Source organism: Cryptomeria japonica, chromosome 10 (assembly GCF_030272615.1).
Source record: "Cryptomeria japonica chromosome 10, Sugi_1.0, whole genome shotgun sequence".
NCBI classification, from domain to species: domain Eukaryota; kingdom Viridiplantae; phylum Streptophyta; class Pinopsida; order Cupressales; family Cupressaceae; genus Cryptomeria; species Cryptomeria japonica.
The window spans coordinates 362988539-363005035 of record NC_081414.1 but is presented as its reverse complement, the minus strand read 5'-3'; positions in this window follow the sequence as shown (position 1 = coordinate 363005035).

Genomic DNA, 16497 nt, shown 5'->3' with positions numbered 1-16497 from the left:
CACCATAACATATGAAGATTACCTAAGACAATGCAAATCAAATGAAATCACAAAGATTATACCATCACATGTCCAATAAGGTTTGAATCTCCATTCTTCCTATCTCCATTGATCTTGCTTGATATATTTGCTCTCAGATTTTATGTGTGCACAAGAGCTCAACAAAGAATGGAAATATGGTTGCAAGTAGGATCGCATATGAAAGTTCGAATGATAGGATGCTTGATTAGAATGTATATGTCCAGGGGGTGATAATGAAGGAAACATCTTCTTATATAGAATACACTGTAAGAAATGGAGGGATAAGATTAAGAGGTGTAAAAGATAAATGGTCGACTATGATTAGAGGGCAGGTAGAAGAAATAATAAAATAATGAAAGGGTAGGTAGTGTAGGAATTAAGAGATGAATGACATGTGTCATGGGTAGAAAAGGTTAATGAATTAATTAAATAAATAAAGATTTATTTAATTAATAGAAGAAGTGGGATCAATTAAATAAATAAGATATTTATTTAATTTAGGAAAAGGATAATTTAAATAAATAAAGGTATTTATTTAAATGAGAAATAAGGCTAGAAGAGGATAAATGAATTAACTAAATAAATAAAGATTCATTTAATTAATAGAGGAATTAGGCTAAAGTAATTATTTAATTAGACATGACAATTTTAGGTGTCTACATTTTGCCCCTCTTTGAGACAATGCAGCTTGTCACGTTGTTTCAAAGAAGATAATATGAACTGATACAAAGTTGCCCCAAGATGGGAATGATATGCCCCCTCGAGAGATTGGATGAAAATGTCTGAAAAGATCACAGACAATCTCTCGATAAGAAAAAAAGGCTAGAATGGACTGACCGGATAGGATAGAGTGACAGAGTCACGGGATAATGAAGACTGACTCAGGAAACGAGGACTAGGGCTAGGGCTAGGGCAGTCTATAAAATAGACCACGAGGGGAATACATCCTCATTGTCATCCACACCGTCAAGAGATCAGAGTGCAGAGAGAGAATAGAGCAGCAGTAGTCAGTAGTGATGGCATTGGTTCATAGATTTGATTGCGTTCGCCGATTTTAGAGGCCAGCAGATACAGGAGAGTCAGTGAGTGCCACAAAACCTCCTTGTACTTTGTCGCAATAAATGTTGTCATTAATGCATGCTAGGCAGAGCAATAAATGTGTGTTTAGGTATGTCTAGAAAAAATGTCAAGCAAGGTAAAAACGGGAAGGTGCGTCTGCGTCATGAATATGCGTTTATGTCTTCTAGGTCGAATCGGTAGTTCTGTGATAAACATATGTTGTTGATTGGATAAGCTGCTGAGAGGATACACTCAAGCAGGTCCTCTAGGGAAGACTAGAATAGCAGATAGGGCTAGGATTGACAATTTTGTGATAGAACATACGTTGCCAATGAAGAAACTACTCAAGAGGATACACTCAAGCAGAGGCCCTAGGATAAGATAGATCGAGGCACTTTGTGATGAACAGGGAGTACCAAGACATAGTACTTTGTGATGAACAGGGAGTATTAATATGAGCAGCACTTTGTGATGAACATGGAGTGCAAAAACATAGTACTTTGTGATGAACAGGGAGTACTACTAGGATAGGGAGCAGTACTTTGTGATGAACAGGGAGTAGCACTAGGATTGGTGTAGTTGATTTGCTTGACTGCAGGAGGACTTACCTATGTTGGAGTCACGAGAGAGATTCCCATCGACTCAGAGTTTGCGAGCAGAGCTGACAGTTGAGGAAAGAGCAGCAGTTCAAGCTATGGGCCTGCGACATATTTTATGTGCCTGAGTTTCGGGCGAACATGGGGTTGCTGACTGCGTTGGCTGAGAGATGGCACTCAAAGACTTGTACTTTCCATTTGTTGATGGGTGAGATGACAATCACCTTAGAGGATGTATACAGGATTTTAAGGATACTGATAGATGGGGAGTTAGTTCCTTACGATCGAGACGGAGACAGGGATGCACTGAGATGAGTGTTTCAGGATCCAGGACTGAAGATGAGGGCTGGACACGTGGCATGGGACACAATGACCGCGATAGGATTGGCACTATCAGCAGTATTGGCAAGAGTGATCAGTGCGTTCCTCTGTCCGGATAGGGCAACACGAGGATTGGCTGCAGCGGACACAGGGGCCAAGAGAGATGATCTTGGGGCGGGTCCTTCCAAGGCTCAGACTCCATTGAGGCCAGGCAGCTCCAAGGGAGGGAGTTCATCATAGTCTTAGAGGGCTCCCTATGTATCAGTTTTGTACCATTTTTGTACGATGATGTTGACACCTTTAGGTGATTTTGTAGCCATATGTATTTTGACATCATTGTATCATGACACTTATGAGTTTGATATATATATGAGATTCATCCTTGCAGCAGCTATATGCATGTGTACCTATGTGATGCCTCTATATGTTTCTATGTGATGCTTATGATATGGATGCAAATATGTACATGATGCAATGCAATATTTTTGTTCTTTTATGTTTTTATATATTATGCCAATGCAAATATGAATGTATGAAATGCAGATGAATATGATAATGCAAATAACTATTTACATGATAAAAATGTAAGATGTGCTAACATGTGTTGTGTGCAGGATGTGATGCAATTGTGATATCTATACGTATGTATGAAATACTAATATGTGATAATGCAAGTGAAACTACATGAAATGCAAATGTTTTTGGTGTGTCATTATACTCAGTCATGCGATAGCAGGCTACATAGACTCAAGAAGGATGATGGAAGTCAATCAAGAAAGAGGGATGAAAGATAGAAGATGTGAAAGAGCTTCTTGTGCGTTATCATCATTGAGCTTTATTATGGCAAAATAGGTTATGACAATCAAGGCATATGTTCAACCCAGAAAGTCATTGTACCCATTTGCATGGAGATAAGACAGTCGCAAACAAGGAATGCCCCAGTTCACACTAGAATCACAGTGTCCTCATATCCTTGGACAAGTCATAGCATTACTAAGAGACAATCCACAGATAGCAAAGAAAAATAGGTGACGATACCCCATCCTCGCCTTTCTAGTCAAAGACATCCTGGAGATAGAATCTCTAGTCAGAGACATCCCATAAAAGCTAAAAGACATGTCACCAGAAAGATAAAATCAAAAGAAAACCAAGACTCGACACCAACATCCACTACAGTCCTCAAATTTAGTGTCTCTTGTCACTTGTATAAGTCTTATTTGATTGTGGTCACAATGTTTACTTTCACAAAAAGGATAGATAGCACTGAACCATAATGTTGTCTGAGTCTGTTGAAAGATTTGATTTGTTGAAGCCCATTGTTGTTGCTTGTTGTGTCATCTGAAACTGACTGAATCCATGAAACTGATACTTTATTGTGGAGAAGACAGAATTTTATTGCGGATTAGCAATGCAAGTGTTTCTTTATTGCGGATTGTGCGTGAATAGACTGAAGAAAAGTGGAAGAAATTGTACTCCTCGAACGTGTGATGATCTCAGTTCCACACCCATCACTAGACGTAGGATTTGCCTTAGCCACATATAGGAGCTGATTTATTATGGGTGGAAAGGGATGAAAAGGAATGTTTATTATGAATGACGAACCAATCTTGGGTAGATCAATAACAAGCCATGATGGGAATGGGTAAGTTTATTATGAATGGATAGGCTGTGAGTGTGTGCAAAGTGAAAGGATGAAATGGAATCCTGAAGGAGGGAGGAGCAATGTCTCTACACATGGCGTTGGTAACCCAGTTTTCGCCATAGTACTTGCCTAAGGCACCGTCGAAGTGGTTTTCACCGTTGGACGAAATGTTTTTTGTTTTTCAAAAAAAAAATTGTATTTTTTTTTATGATTTTTTTGCATTTTTGAATTTTTATTTTTATTTTTTTGTATTTTTTTATTTTTTTGTATTTTTGAATTGGGATACTCAGAAGAGCTATGTGTAAAATCTATGAAGGTGCATGTTGTTGATAGGATCCTCCAAAGGTTCACCCTCTATGGTTGAGAGCTGATATGCACCAGATCCATATGCTATTGTGATGATGTAAGGACCAAGCCAGTTTGGTTCGAATTTGCCCTTCTTCTCTCTGTCTTGCTGTTTTTTAGGATTTTCTCTGAGAACCAAGGCACCCACCTCAAATGTGCGAGACTTAACCTTATGATTGTAACTGCAATGTTGCTTGACTGAATGATGTGTATCTCGAGTGACTGTCTTCCTTGATAAAGGAACTAAGATAGAATTACTAATGTGTGGACTACGTTTGCCCATATGCGTGTCACCTAAAGAAGTCTGGGCATCCCTGACAACAAAGTCCTTCAAGGAAGCTCCATTAAAGGTCCATGATGTATCGCCAGAAGGGAAAGGATGTGTGGAATAAGTAGATGAGTGATGAAGGCTTATGATTGTGAAAAGAAGTGAAAGTAGGATAGCATGATGGAGACTCAGGATCAACGAGTATGCTTTTTTACTTGAAATTTTAGAACTTTTGCCCCCAGTTATTTTGATATTAGGGGAGATAAACTCTTGTTCTTTTTGCTTCATAGGAGTTTTATCCTTGACTTTGATTTTTGCAGAGTCCAATAGCTTTTGATTTTGATTTGGACTAAAGAACTTTTCTTTATTATTGACTTTTAGATTTTTCTTTTCATAGCTTGATTCTTGATCCCCAATTAGTAAGGGCTTTTGTAATTATTGTTGATCCAAGTCTAGAAGTGGAGTGGAAATGGAAGGAGTGGATGAAATAGTAAGTCTATGTGAGTTCTCAAGAGGGTTGGCGATACACTCAATAGATTCTTCACTGAAACCACTCTTAGGACTATTGATATCAAGAGATGCTTGCACCACTAGAGGAGATTTGCATTTAGACTTAGTAGCCACAACACTAGGTGGTTCAAACCCAATTCCTTGCAAATTGTTTATAGATTGTTCCTGTTGACTGAATACCTTAGGAGATAGTGGGAGTTGATCAACATGAAAGATATACTCACCACATCCCATGTCTTTAATCTTGAACTTTTCTTTCAGCTCTGATTGTTTGGATGTAGAAGCTTTCAATGATTCTGGATCCACATATGCTGATGAAGGGATAGCTTCTCTATTACTTGGAGTGATTGTCTCAGTTTTTGGTCTCAATTTGTTGCAGTATATGAATGGATTAGGATCACCATTAACTGTTATTTCAACTTCGTTGTGAGGAAACTTAATGCATTGGTGATACATAGATGGGACTGTGCTCATCTCATGAATCCATGGACATCCTAGCAATATGTTGTATGTAAGCTCTAGATCAAGGACATGACAAACCACATCCTTTGTAACCGGTCCAACTTTGAGAGGTAAGGTGATTGTGCCTTTGGATGAACGCTCTTCATCATCATATGCCTTGATGGTAATTTTGTTTGTAGAATTTACAGCTTTGTCAGAATATCTCAATTGTTTAATAGTGCTCAATGTACAAATGTTCAAACCTGCTCCTCCATCTATCAGGACTCTTTTTATTCGATGTTTGTGTAGGAAGGCTTCAATGTGTAAAGGTGCATTATGTGGCTAACTTACAGAGGCGTCATTGGCTTCTGTGAATGTAAGTGAGTGTGGAACAGAAAGGTATCCCACCATGGCTTGAAACTGGTCCACATTCAGATCAGTAGGGACGGCAGTGTCTCTTAAGATTTTGTCAAGAATGGCTTTATGTGCAGGGGATATGCGTAAGAGCTCTAGAATGGATATGAGCGCGGGTGTCTTCCCCAACTGTTCTACAAGGTCATATTTAAGTTTAGTTGATGACGAAGCAGTGTTTTTAGCTGGGGCAGCTTGCAAGGTGAATTTACCTCAATGAGTTGTGACATTACATTCAGAGGTAGGTTCGGAAGAAGATCTTATGCCTTTTAGGACAATCTTGGGTCTTTGGGTAGAATTCTCAGGTGTTTTATCCTTGATGATAATGGCAGAGACATAATTGTCCATTGAAATGTGATTGATAGTTGAATCATAGTTATAGGATGCTCTGGTATAGTTGGTCTGGTCATCTGTGGCTTTAACTTTTCCCTTGTCATGTTTTGGGAATGGTTCCTTAAACATTTCATGCTCTTGATTGGATGAGTGTCCTTCAATCTCAATGTCACCTCTATCAATAAGATCTTGTATGATGTTCTTCAGTCGATGATAGTTTCTTGTTTTATGACCTTTTGTCTTATGAAATTCACAATATTCATCATCATTCCACCAATTTGGTTTAAGCTTTGGCTCATATGGAGGCAAATCTGGAATTGTTATTATTTTGTTTGCCACTAGCTTCTTGAAAACTGACTCTAGTGGTTCTCCCAATGGTGTGTACTTCCTTCGTGATTTGGAAGTTGTTTGAGTATTCACTTGATTGTTTGTAGAGCTTGATCCCAAAAAAATGATTTTGGGTCGTACTATATTGGCACCAACGACACCATCATTGACTATGATCTTGTTTTTATTCCAAAATCTTGGCTTATCTTTTCCTTTATAGTCCTCTTTATTTTCTTTGAATATCTTAATTACTCCTTGTTCAATTGGGACCTTCTCTGTTGCTAAGCCTTTTTCAATGACGTCCTTGAAGGTGGACAAACAAGCTTTTCTTAGGTCATAACCAATGTCTTTGTTAACATTCTGGGTGAACATTTCTACCATTTGTTTTTGTGGAATTTCACAAGAGCATCTGCTGGCTAGATTCCTCCATCTTTGTAAAAATGATGAAAAAGACTCTCCATCTTTTTGCTTGGTGTTGCTCAAAGTAGTTACTGATATGTTTGTCTCTATGTTGTATGAGAAATGTTAGATAAATGCCTCTACTAAGTCACCCCATGACTTAATTCCAGGTGGGAGTTGGGAGAACCATTCCATAGCTTGATCACCTAAGCTTTGTGGGAATAATCTCATCAAATATGTCTCTTCTGTTGCTACCTCAATGCAAGCTGTGAAAAACTGTCTTATGTGTGCCTTAGGATCCCCTTTTCCTTTGTACTTATCAAACTTAGGTGTCACAAAGTGTTTAGGAAACAGAGGCATTGGAATGCTTTTGTCAAATGGATAGGGACATATATCTCCCATTGTGTAAGTTGGCTTTGATGTATTTATGTCCTCCATTTTCTTTTGTAAGTCCTTGATTTGCTGCTCCAAATTGTTTTTAGGTGGAGATCGACTTCTTGGACCATAACCCATTCCTGAACCACCGGGTGGAGGAGGAGCATGTTGCATATATGGATGATATTGATCATACACATGTTCATATGGAGGAGGTCTATAATGATGTTGTGTATGCATATAAGGACCACTTGGTATAGAGTCATGGTGAGGAATGGAATATCTTCTTTGTCCATGTATACCATACTCTATAGGCATTTCATGAGTTTGTTCTAGTGTGTTGCCCCCAAATTTGACGCGAGGTTTCCTTGTGTCCAAATTTTGATCATGCCTTTGGATATCCAAGTGCTTTGGTGGTTGGTCCTTAGCATTGGTATGTGATTGAGCATATTTTTCTGCATAAGACTTCCATAATGGTCTGGGAAGGTGAGTATCATATGCTTGACCATGTGTGTATGGGACCTCTGGTTTTTGAAACAAAGATGATGGTGATTCAGGCACAAGATGTGGTCCTCTATTTCCTCCACTGTTAGGCCTCCTTTGATCGATGTTGAGGTGAGGTTGTTGCAAAGGTTGATTTTCATTATTTGAGACATGTCAAAATCATGAGGGATCTTGGCTCCACTTTGTGCCATCACTTGTAAGAAATATTGTCTATCTCTCCTCATTATTTCCTCAACCAATCGATTAAAATGGGGATCCATAATGGAGTCTTCCACTTCTGCTGAATGTACTGAAATGTTGTCCATATTGTCATTATGTGTATCATTATTGTTTGTAGTGTCCATGTGCTCAATATTTGGAATGTTTCTATAAGCATCCATGTTAGGTAATGTAGTATGATCATAATTGAAAAAGATATCATTGTCATACTCATAGGAACTCATGTTTGCGGACTCTTGAATTTCTTTAGCTTCTCTCCTAGATTTTTGGGAACGGGTTTCAACCATGAACTAGGTATTGACCAAGATGTTTGAGACTAGATGAAAATGGAAAAGAGTATGGAAGACCAAGAGTTGGATGGAATGTAAATGAATCTGAAGTGTACTTGCAATGTCCAAAGTGTAAGACCAAGTATGTATGTAGTAGAGTAGGTGTGGCTTCCAAAGAGATGATAGTTTCTCTTGATGAGGTAAGTTGACCTTGACTCTAAGTAAGACCAAATGAGACCCAAAGGTGATAGACCTTGATGAGGGACCACCTAGCAAAATGTTGTATGTAATATGTTGACAAAGTATGATGAAGACAAGCAAGTGACCTTTTGACTCAAGTTTAGACAAATGTGTATGTAATGTAAGGTGTAAAGCAATGATGGACTTTGTGAGACCCAAAAATAGGTTGAATGCTAGATGAAAACCCGGAGAAATAACTTAGGAAGCTCAAAAATTATGAAACTAATTGCTCTTGTTTGTTGGACTGTAAATTTTTCCAATTTGTGAAGTTGTTGGCTGTGACCAAATCTGAATTTTTTGACTATTTTTCATGACAAGAGGACACAATGTTGATGAGGACTCAATGTTTGCAAGTGTTTAGACTCAAAATGACTCAAAAGAAAGTGTGTTGTTTGATGTAAAATTGTTTTGCATACACTTGAAGACACAAAAGACACAATGTTTTGTTGTTTGGTCTTGAATGTTTGATTGTTCAAAATAAGACAAACACAGTTCTTATGGTTGGCCAGGACAATAGTTGTTGATCCCACATGGAGTTTCCCCCGAGGCTACGCTATTCAGAGCGGATACTTAGATGCTTGACCCCACTGACTCCACCCTCGGCACTCACTTCTCAGGGCAACCAAGCATCAGTCCCCACGAAAACTCCATGTGGTGAACTTTGTATCTCTACTAAGAACTGTATGTGTGTGGGCCGCTACCAGAGGTCCGACCTCCTACCCCAACAACTAGAAGGATTTTGGCTTCTAAAACAAAAAAGTGCTAGTAAAGGCATCCGCTCGTGTGGCCATACATGCGACACTTTCAGCTCTGTAAATATAGAAGGCTCCCAGCCGGTAGGGGTTACAATAATATTAAAAGACTGCCCCCCCCTATCTGGTGGTGGTGGATGACCCATATCCCCACCACTAGACGCTTGTCTCTGCTGACTCCCTCTAGTGGTTCGCGATGGTCTGTGGAAGCTCCTAGCCTGCTGATTTGGTGGCACTGCCCCGTAGTATAGGTCTCGCTAGTAGCTTATCTCCTCCCTTGCCCGCAGAACATAGGCGTATCCGGCCTCTGTGTCCTCTGTCGCCTGCCTCCCAACCCTCAGTGTTGTCTTAGCCTCAGTATAACGCTGGATAGCCTGATCTCTCTCCTCTCCACCCTCTCTCCGTGGAGCCACTCTCCTCTCTCCTATTGTACCCCGCCTCCTCCATCAGCCTCTACCTCCATCATCTCCATCATCATCCCCATCACCCCCGCCATCTCCATCTATCAGCTCCCTTGGATCTGTCAACCATGGAAATGGATGCTCAGCCCAATATGCAATATACTCTGCATCCATCCCTACATCCTCTATCTTTGGCCACATATACCAAGGCAAGGGAATCATCTCTACCAGCTACATCATGGCCTAATCATATGATAACAATGACCCGAAGTGTGTCTGATCTCTCACTGTCCGAGCATACATCCCAGAACCCCGTGGCATCCGCTGAATCCTGCCAAACTGCCTACCCACTCTGTCTACCAATTACCTCTCCAATACATAGGGTGTCCACCCAATAAGATATCTGCTCCTGAAAGTGTATGGCAACTCAACTACATCATCCTCCCACTCCTCACACTCTCGGTATGGCCTCCATACCATAGTGTCAATCTCATCGATGACTCGACGCTAGTACTCCAACCTGCCAATCTGTGGCTGTGATGTAATCATATTATACAAGTGAACAAAACTGCGTCCATGGCCCCTGCCTCTGAAATGAATCAGTCGTGTCACTGGCAGATGCTCATAAGTCCACACCTGTAACAATGTCACTCCGCAGCCCAATCCTACGGATCCATGGTATACAAACTGATGAAGCTTATAATACAAATGCGCTAGCACGCATGGTCCCCAGGCATATCTGGTATGCTGTGTCACCAGTGTCTCCAATGTACTCCCCTAGCCCACAGCCAACCCTCGTGTCGCCCCATCCTGACAGAGGAACCCACTGATCACTCCTGCTAGTACTACTGGTAGTGCTAATCTTGTCTGTATCATGGTAGCCCAAGCCATGTGTCCAACCCTCATCTCCAATCCCAGATCCTAGAACACTCGTCTCAGTGCATCCTTGTCTCCGTCTCGATCATAAGGAACTAACTCCCCATCGATCGATATCCTCAAAATCCTATATACATCCTCTAAGGTGACTGTCATCTCACCCATCGGCAAATGAAAACTACAAGTCTCTGAGTGCCATCTCTCAGCTAATGCAGTCATAGAATGTGGCGCAAGCCCATAGCCTCAACCGCTACTCTATCCTCAACTGTCAGCTCTGCTCGCAAACTCTAAATCGATGGGAATCTCTCCCGTGACTCCAGCATAGGTAGATACTTCTGCAGTCAAGCAAATTAGCTTTGTCAGTCAAAGTGGCATTCACTGTTCATCACAAAATGCTTCTTATTATCCTAGTGCTTATATCTATCATATGGCGCTCTATCCTAGTGACACTCACTGTTCATCACAAAGTGCTGCTCACATTTGCACTCCCTGTTCATCACAAAGTGCTGCTCATTTTAGTACTCCCTGTTCATCCCAAAGTACTATGTCTTGGTACTCACTGTTCATCACAAAGTGCCTAGATCTATCCTAGTCTTCCCTAGAGGACCTGCTTGAGTGTATCCTCTCAGCAGCTTATCCAATCGACAACGTATGTTCATCATAGAACTGTTGATTCGACCCAGAAGACATAAACGTGCCTTCATTGCATAAACGCACTTACATATTGCATAAACGCACCTGAACAACACAAACATGCTCGCATTTGGCATATACGCCTTTTCATTCATAGACGTGCCCGACACAAACACAAACACGCCTAGCCAACACAGACACGCCTAGCACCAGCGCAGAGGCGCCTTAGCATTTTTTGACCTTGTTTGACATATTCTAAAACGTGCATTTATTGCACTACCTAGCATGCATTAATGACAACATTTATTGCAACAAAGTACAAGGAGGTTTTGTGGTACTCACAGGCTCTCCTGTATCTGCTGGCCTCTGAAATCGGCGAACGCGATCGAATCTATGCACCAATGCCATCGCTGCTGACTGTTGTTGCTCTATTCTCTCTCTACACTCTGATCTCTTAGATATGTGGATGACAATGAGGATGTATTCCCCTCGTGGTCTATTTTATAGACTGCCCTATCCCTATCCCTAGCCCTCGTCTCCCGAGTCAGTCTTCATTATCCCGTGACTCTGTCACTCTATCATATCCGGTCAGTCCATTCTAGCCTTTATTTCTTATCGAGAGATTGTCTGTGATTTTTTCAGACATTTTCATCCAATCTCTCAAGGGGGCATATCATTCCCATCTTGGGGCAACGTTGTATCAGTTCATATTATCTTCTTTGAAACAACGCAACAAGCTGCATTATCTCAAAGACGGGCAAAATGTAGACACCTAAAATTGTCCAGTCTAATTAAATAAATATTTTATTTATTTAATTATTTTAACCTAATTCTTCTATTAATTAAATAAATCTTTATTTATTTAATTAATTCATTTATCCTCTTCTAGCCTCATTTCTCATTTAAATAAATACATTTATTTATTTAAATTATCTTTTTTCCTAAATTAAATAAATATCTTATTTACTTAATTGATCTCACTTCTTCTATTAATTAAATAAATCTTTATTTATTTAATTTATTCATTAGCTTTTTCTACCCATGACACATGTCATTCATCTCTTAATTCCTACACTACCTACCCTATCATTATTTTCTTATTTTTTCTACCTACCTTTTAGTCATAGCCAACCATTTATCTTTTACACCTCTCAATCTTATCCCTCCATTTCTTATAGTGTCTTCTATATAAGGAGATGCTTCCTTCATTATCAACCCCCTAGACATATACATTCTAATCAAGCATCCTAGCATTCGAACTTTCATATGCGATCCTACTTGCAACCACATTTATGTTCTTTGTTGAGCTCTTGTGCACACATAAAATCTGAGAGCAAATATATCAAGCAAGATCAATGGAGATAGGAAGAATGGAGATTCAAACTCTATTGGACATGTGATGGTATAATCTTTTTGATTTCATTTGATTTGCATTGTCTTAGGTAATCTTCATATGTTATGGCGGATCTTTGTTGTTGTTAGGCTAGGGTTTTGTGGTTGAATTCATTTAGTCTTTCAATATTGTTGTTATCCATTTTCTTTTGCAAGTCCTTAATTTGTTGTTCCAAATTGTTCTTAGGTGGAGATCGACTTCTTAGACCATATCCCATGCCTGAAGCATCGGGTGGAGGAGGAGCATGTTGCATATATGGATGATATTGATCATACACATGTTCATATGGAGGAGGTCTATAATGATGTTGCGTATAAGGACCACCTGGTATGGAGTCATAATGAGGAATGGAATATCTGTTTTGTCCATGTATACCATACTCTACAGGCATGTCATGAGTTTGTTCTAGTGTGTTGCCCCCAAATTTGACGCGGGGTTTCCTTATGTTCAAATTTTGAACATGCCTTAGGATATCCAATTGCTTTGGTGGTAGGTCTTTAGCATTAACATGTGATTGAGTATATTTTTCTGCATAAGACTTCCATAATGGTCTACAAAGGTGAGTATCATATGCTTGACCATGTGTATGTGGGACCTCAGGTTTTTGAAACAAAGATGATGGTGATTCAGGAACCATATGTGGTCCTCTATTGCCTCCACTATTAGGCCTCCTTTGAGCCATGTTGAGGTGAGGTTGTTGCAAAGGACGATTTTCCATTATTTGAGACATGTCAAAATCACGAGGGATCTTGGCTCCACTTTGTGCCATCACTTGTAAGAAGTATTGTCTATCTCTCCTCATTATTTCCTCAACCAATCTATTGAAATGGGGATCCATAATGGAGTCTTCCACTTTTGCTGAATGTACTGAAATGTTGTCCATATTGTCATTGTGTGTATCATTGTTGTTTGTAGTGTCCATGTGCTCAACATTTGGAATGTTTCTATAAGCATCCATGGTAGGTAATGTAGTATGATCAGAATTGAAAAAGACATCATTATCATACTCATAGGCACTCATGTTTGCGGACTCTTGAGCCTCTTTAGCTTCTCTCCTAGATTTTTGGGAACGGGTTTCAACCATGAACTAGGTATTGACCAAGATGTGTGAGACTAGATGAAAATGGAAAGAGTATGGAATACCAAGAGTTGGATGGAATGTAAATGAATCCGAGGTTTACTTGCAATGTCCAAAGTGTAAGACCAAGTATGTATGTAGTAGAGTAGGTGTGGCTTCCAAAGAGATGATAGTTTCTCTTGATGAGGTAAGTTGACCTTGACTCTAAGTAAGACCAAACGAGACCCAAAGGTGATAGACCTTGATGAGGGACCACTTAGAAAAATGTTGTTGTATGTAGTGTGTTGACAAAGTATGATGAGGACAAGCAAGTGACCTTTTGACTCAAGTTTAGACAAATGTGTATGTAATGTAAGGTGTAAAGCAATGATGGACTTTGTGAGACCCAAAGACAGGTTGAATGCTAGATGAAAATCTAGAGAAATAACTTAGGAAGCTCAAGAATTCTGAAATTGATTGCTCTTGTTTGTTGGACTGTAAATTTTTCCAATTTGTGAAGTTGTTTGTTGTGACCCAATCTAAATTTTTGACTATTTTTCCGTGACAAGAGGACACAATGTTGATGAGGACTCAATGTTTGCAAGTGTTTAGACTCAAAATGACTCAAAGAAAAGTGTGTTGTTTGATGTAAAATGTTTTGCATACACTTGAAGACACAAAAGAAACAATGTTTCAATGTTTGGTCTTGAATGTTTGATTGTTCAAAATAAGACAAGCACAATTCTTATGGCTGACCAGGACAATAGTTGTTGATCCCACATGGAGTTTCCCCCGAGGCTACGCTATTCAGAGTAGATACTTAAATGTTTGACCCTACTAACTCCACCCTTGACACTCACTTCTCAGGGCAGCCAAGCATCAGTCCCCATGAAAACTCCCTGTTGTGAACTTTGTATCTCTACTAAGAACCGTATGTGTGTGGGCCGCTAGCAGAGATCCTACCTCCTGCCCCAACAACTAGAAGGATTTTGGCTTCTAAAACAAAAAGATGCTAGTAAGGGCATCCGCTTGCGTGGCCATACATGTGGCACTTTCAGCTCTGTAAATACAGAAGGCTCCCAGCCGGTAGGGGTTACGCCCTACAAATGATCAAATAAATTTGATCAAACGGGTTTATGGGGAGACATAGTGTCGATATGAACTAATCATCACACGTTATCCATAGTTTTCACCATGAATACAATTGTTTATAGTGGTTCGAAAGAGGTGGGTTTTCCTCGCTACCACTTGGGTCGTTCTCTCCTCACTAGTAGTCCTAATGACCACACAGGGAGATAGACCCTCTAAAGATGAAACAAAAAGAGCCTATTGCCCAAGTCACAAAGGACACTAGTTCAATTTTAGTGAACCAATTGAAGTGTTTGCTAATCTATGAAAATAAGGTACATAATGAAAGATCAAAAACCCTTGCCAAGATCCTGCAACAAAGATCTATTAGTAGTTTGGATTATTTGAAATGATCACCCCTTCCTGCAAGCACACGAGTTAGGTAAATTTTAGATCCAAAAGACTTTGTGAAATAGGGGCCTTCAACAATGTGTTTTTTTTGACACATTCAAAGATTTGATTCATCACAAAAAAAAGAACACCTGTAAAATTTCAAGACATTTCCAGAAATGTAAGAAAATCCAAAAAAATTGCTAATTTGCTCCAAAAATTAATTTTTTACGAAAAATCATAAAAAATTCATATAAAATGCAAAATGGATCCAAAAAATCTGAAATTTTTATTGGAAACTCTTGATGACCTTAAAAACTTGCATAAAAAATTTCCTGCAAAATTTCCAAGCAGTTTGTGAGATATGAGCAAAATAATGCAAAACCCTAATTTTCAAAGATCCAATTTTTTAGGAATTATTTTGCATCAAATTTAAAATAAAAAAGAATAGATCCTGTCTATAATTCAGAGATATTTCCAAAAATGTAAGAAAATCCGAAAAAATCGCTAATTTTCTCTCAAAATTATTTTTTTTATGAAAAATCATAAAAAAATCATATAAAATGAAACCTTGATCCAAAAAATCTGAAATTTTTATTGAACACCTCTGATAATTTTCCTAACCAGAAAAAAAAATTTGATGCCAAAATTCGTAGCCGTTTGTGAGATCTCATCAAAATAAGGAAAAACCCTAATTTTTAATGATCCGATTTTTAGGGAAATATTTTGCATCAAAATTAAAATCACAAAGAACAAATCATGTGTATAAATCAAAGATCTTTCCAAAAATATAAGAAAATCTAAAAAATTTGCTAATTTGCTCTCAAAATTAATTTTTTTTATGAAAAATAAAAAAAAATAATGGAAAATGCAAATGTGCTCCAAAAATTTTGAATTTTGGACTGAAATCTCTTAATATTGTCTTCAACTTGCAAACAAAATTTGGTGCAAAAATTCTAAGCCATTTGTGAGATCAGATCAAATCTCTCCAAAATCTTGATTTTGTGTCCAAAACCCTAGCTGCACAAGGTTATTCTCCAAATTGTTTTACAAAACATCAATATAGGGTTAGAAAAACCTGCAAAAAACACAGATCTAACAAAAATCTATGTCCCACCGGGCGTGCCAAAATGTTTATACCGTTCCTGTAGAGTATGGTATACATGGACAAAGCAGATATTCCATTCCTCACCATGACTCTATACCAAGTGGTCCATATACGCATCATCACTATAGACCTCCTCCATATGAACATGTGTATGATCAATATCATCCATATATGCAACATGCTCCTCCTCCACTCGGTGGTTCAGGCATGGGGTATGGTCCAAGAAGTCGATCTCTGCCTAAGAACAATTTGGAACAACAAATTAAGGACTTACAAAAGAAAATGGAGGACATAAATGCACCAAAGCCAACTTACACAATGAGAGACACATGTCCCTATCCATTTGACAAAAGCATTCCAATGCCTCCATTTCCTACACACTTTGTGACACCTAAGTTTGATAAGTACAGAGGAAAAGGGGATCCTAAGACACATATAAGACATTTTTTTACAGTCTGCATTGAGGTAGGAGCAGAAGAGTCATATTTGATGAGATTATTCCCATAGAGCTTAGGTGATCAAGCTATGGAATGGTTCTC